Below are 4,910 nucleotides of genomic sequence, written 5' to 3' on the forward strand. Positions count from 1 at the left end.
TTGTTTGGAGCCAGGTGGTATTTTCCATGCCTGTGTTTAATCGTGTTCTTGGGACAAGCTCATTAAGATAAGATTTCCCCCTGTCCCCATCTGTATTAGAATTATTTCAAGGAATTTTTGTTTTTTAAAAGCTGTTTTTATTGTTCTGTCGCAGGCATAGGCAAACTCGGCCCTCCAGATGTTTTGGGACTACAACGCCCATCATCCCTAGCTAACAGGACCAGTGGTCAGGGATGATGGGAAATGTAGTCCCAAAACATCTGGAGGGCCGAGTTTGCCTATGCCTTTTCTATCTCTTCTTGTTTGTCACTTTGGGCTCCTTTGGAAGGAAAGGCAAGATATAACATTAAAAGACAACAATACAAACAACAAACCTCGATATAAAATTAAATAAATAAAATCTGCAACTTATTACTATGTTACCTCTGGATGCGAACGGGATCCGTTCCAGAGCCCTGTTCGCATCCTGAAGAGAACGCAAATCGCGTCTGCGTGTGCGCGGGTCGCGATTTGCCGCTTCTGCGCATGTGTTCCGTTATTTCCGGGTCACCACGGAGCGCAACCTGAAAACGCTCCACCTGAAGCAACTTTAACGCGAGCTATGACTGTACAAAAGATTTTTGGAGTCCTCTGGCTTTGTATAGGCAGGAATTCAAGGCGTGCTAAGTATCAGCTAAGCAGGTCCAGCCCAAGACATTTGGGCACCTGAGGCAAACCACAAAAGGCCACCTCTGGGTGAGTGATGATCTACAGCAGGAACAGGTTGGGCAATACAGATCTGCATTGTAATCTGCTGCTCCGTAGATCCTGCCACCTGAGGCAGTTGCCTCACCTTGCCTCATGGGTGGGCCGGCCCTTCAGCTAAGTAACTTTCTAGCGCAGAACCTTCTTGCCCTAGGCCCACAGTCCCCTGCACTGTTTCAATTGGAGATGTTTCACAAAGGCAGGGTATTCCTCCCCGTCTGAAGCACTAATTCTGCAGGGGGGGGAGCTTGTTTTTCCTGCCACCGCCACCGCTGTTTTAAAAACAAAAACCAGGCATTTCAATTTGTGGCATGATAGCTTTAGGTAAAGGTAAAGGGACCCCTGACCATTAGGTCCAGTCGTGGCTGACTCTGGGGTTGCGGCGCTCATCTCGCTTTATTGGCCGAGGGAGCCGGCGTACAGCTTCCGGGTCATGTGACCAGCATGACTAAGCTGCTTCTGGCAAACCAGAGCAGCGCACGGAAACGCCGTTTACCTTCCCACAGCAGTGGTACCTATTTATCTACTTGCACTTTGACGCGCTTTCGAAATGCTAGGTTGGCAGGAGCAGGGACCGAGCAACGGGAGCTCACCCCGACCTCCTGAATGGCAAGTCCTAGGCTCTGTGGTTTAACCCACAGTGCCACCCGCGTCCCTCTACCTTTACCTTAGCTTCCATTTAAACAATACGGGGCTTTCCATTCGGTGGGTGGTATCTTCTCAATGAAGGCTCCCCATGGTTCAAAGTGCATTTTTCCAAGACCTTTACCAATATTGCCATGCTTAAGATATTTTTTTTTTTTGGGGGGGGGGGACTTGCTTCTGCCTCAGGAGTGGCGAATCCCTACTTTGATCCAACCACCCAAGCATTCCCCCCCCCCCGCCGCCGCCCTGTCCTACTCCCTGTTAAGACCCCGCCAATTTTGGCAATATGAACTTCCCTCCCTGGCCATCATATCAGTCATTTGATGATCAGAGACGACAGTCCCGAGGAAGGGGCTGTTGGGCTGTGTGTGACTCTGGTGCACAGTCAAGAGCGAAGGAGGAATTTTTCAGCTGCAATCAGAAGAGTTGAGAACAAAGAGAGAGATCTCTCCAGAGTAACTTCGAGTCAACAAAGCCAAAAGGCACAAAGGGATCAGGAATAACTAACAGGGACATAATATTTGATAAAGAGTTAAAGGAACAATTGATGGAAATTGAAACCTCACACAGGAAGAAAGAAGAACTTCACTTGCGAATTTACAAATTACTATACGTGTTAATGAGAATTGAAGTTAATTAATGTAGCTGTGGTATAAGGGTTTTTATCAAGAATGGATTGTATTTGATTTGAGCAATAGTCTGGAGGCAGAATTAAAGGGAATAAGACCTTGAAGTACAGCATGTGGGAAGCCACACAAAATTTATAGTTGGCTATGTAACTGATTTGTATTTGAACTGTTATTGCTATTTGGTGTTGATATAATATGGCACATATTGGATTTTTGGAATTGAAAATTAATAAAATTTATTTAACAAAAAAAAAAGTGAAGGCAGCTCTTGAGCCAAAAAAAGGGAAGAAATTCACTCCTAGGACTGTGAGCATGGTAAGGTGCTTTAAAGCGGCTGTAGGATTGCTTGCGAAAACAATGGCTTATTTAAGGAGGCTGTATGTTAATGCTTCTGAACATAAAAGATTATTATTCTTATTCAGCATCTATGTTCTGTTCTATTTCAATTGCTTAGTTGTTGTTGTTTTGGCTGTGTGTGTTATTTCAATCCTTGTAAATTCGCATGGAACTATAGTGGCATAGACATATTTTTAAATAATTTCCGGAGGCTAAAAATTCATAAACGCTAAAATGTATGCAGAAGCAATTTCTATAAGGAATCTGCTTCTTTCAAGACCCTCCTGGAAATGGGGCAGGCCCCACTTAGGGAGGGTTCAGCGGCTGCCTATGGCCCTGGCCCCTCGTTGCTCTTGTTTGAGAATAAGAGATTAGCAAATCAAATTACAGGAATTGGTGGAGATGGCTCAGTTGACTAGCAAACTCAGAGGAAACTCAAAGCAAAAATTTGCGGGAAAATGGGATGGTTATAGAAGATTATGTTCAAAAATACAATAATAGTTTTGACTCTGTGCAAGCATTCGAGTGACAAAGGAAGTAAAAGGAGGTGGATAACAATTAAGGATTTAAAAAAATTCCTTCCAGTAGCACCTTAAAGACCAACTGATTTAGTTCTAGGTATGAGCTTTCGTGTGCATGCACACTTCTTCAGATACCTTAATAAATTAAGGATTTATTATGTTTTCAGAATGTATTGGAAAATTTATATAGAAAAGTTGATTGTTTTGTGTGCATTCGATTGTAAGATAAAACATATGCGAAGGGACTTGACAGGAAGTCAAAATTGAAGAAAATATTTTGTAAGATAAAAGGGGGTAAACTTATTTTCATTTTTTTGTGTGTGTACATATGTGTGTTTTGTATGGAATGTTTGGTAGTATGGTTGTAATGTGTTTTGTAACATAAAATCATTCAATAAAAATTATTTTTTTAAAAAAAGAGAGAGAATTTGGGGTGTTCAGCTCTACCGTGACTGAAGCACCCTCTCCATCAGTCAGACACAGAGTCCTGTGCAAATAGCACCATCTGCCGGTCACAGTGTTTTCTCACTCTTAATATGTCAAGGGAACAATCTCTGCAAGAGTTTCATTCCATGGAAGCTCTGTGGCGGCAGGAGAGCACTCCTTCTGTGGACTGCGCCCTTGTGGTGGATGAGCAAAACAAGATAATAATCCAGGCAGCTGCTGCCACCAAAAGTTGTGAGTTCAGACTCAGGCTTTGGCCACCTCATGAGAAGAGAATACTTTGGCCACCTCATGAGAAGAGAAGACTCCCTGGAAAAGACCCTGATGTTGGGAAAGATGGAGGGCACAAGGAGAAGGGGACGACAGAGGACGAGATGGTGGGAGTGTTCTCGAAGCTACAAACATGAGTCTGACCAAACTGCGGGAGGCAGTGGAAGACAGGAGTGCCTGGCGTGCTCTGGTCCAGGGGGTCACGAAGAGGCGGACACGACTAAACGACTAAACAACAACAACAATGCAAAGTTTCAACAGGCTTTGAATTCAGAACTGTTTTATTGGGAATGCACGGAAACAAAAAAGCACAATAAACTTCTGGCAATGGCCAAATTAAATACATTAAATAAATTAAATACATACCATATTTTATTATGTTTTAGATTTAAACTGTTTGTGTGCTTCTAGAGGGGATTTGAAATATAAGGAAACCCCACGCCACTGTTTGAAGGGGTAAAGCACTAATACCCTGATCTGAAACACATTGCTTGGTAGACAATCTCACACATTCATTCATGGTCTATACTTAGATCAGGATTTAAAAGATTTGGCTGCCCGGGAAGCTAGATTTAACCATGTTTACTAGGAAATACAGTACATTGTGTCACTGATTTTAAGGGAAACATGCTTAGGGTTACTGCCAGGATCTTACTGGAAGCTACCCATCAACATGCTACTGAAATTATATCCCAATTGTCTGAACACATACCAAATAACTGTTAAATTTTCAGTCTCTACATTTCAGGTACTCAGATTTTGTATATTTTTGTACTTCATATATAACAGGGTATCATTTCTAGTAGAGAGCTTTGTGCAGGTGCATGTTATAAGGTAGTTCAAAATACTCCTTAGATGCGACTGATATATTCATTCTGAACAAATGGATATAATGGAATGTTTATAGAGGAAAATAAGATCAGGCAAGCCCGGGACAGGACATGGGCATCATTTTCAGAAATTAGCAGTGCCTTTTAACTGTATTTGATAGTATCGAAACACCCCCCCAAAAAAAACCCCCTAATTTAAGTTACAGATAGGTAGCCGTGTTGGTCTGCCATGGTCAAAACAAAATAAAAAAATTCCTTCCAGTAGCACCTTAAAGACCAACTGAGTTAGTTCTAGGTATGAGCTTTCGTGTGCATGCACACTTCTTCAGATACACTGAAACAGAAGTCACCGGACCTTTCTATATAGTGAGAAGGTGGGGAGGGGTATTACTCAGAAGGGTGGTGGGAATGGGTGATTGGCAGATAGCTGCGATGAGCCTGTTGACGACTCTTAGTTGGTCTTTAAGGTGCTACTGGAAGGAATTCCCCTA

Source organism: Podarcis erhardii (genome assembly GCF_964252035.2).
Source record: "Podarcis erhardii genome assembly, chromosome: 6".
Classification (NCBI taxonomy): domain Eukaryota; kingdom Metazoa; phylum Chordata; class Lepidosauria; order Squamata; family Lacertidae; genus Podarcis; species Podarcis erhardii.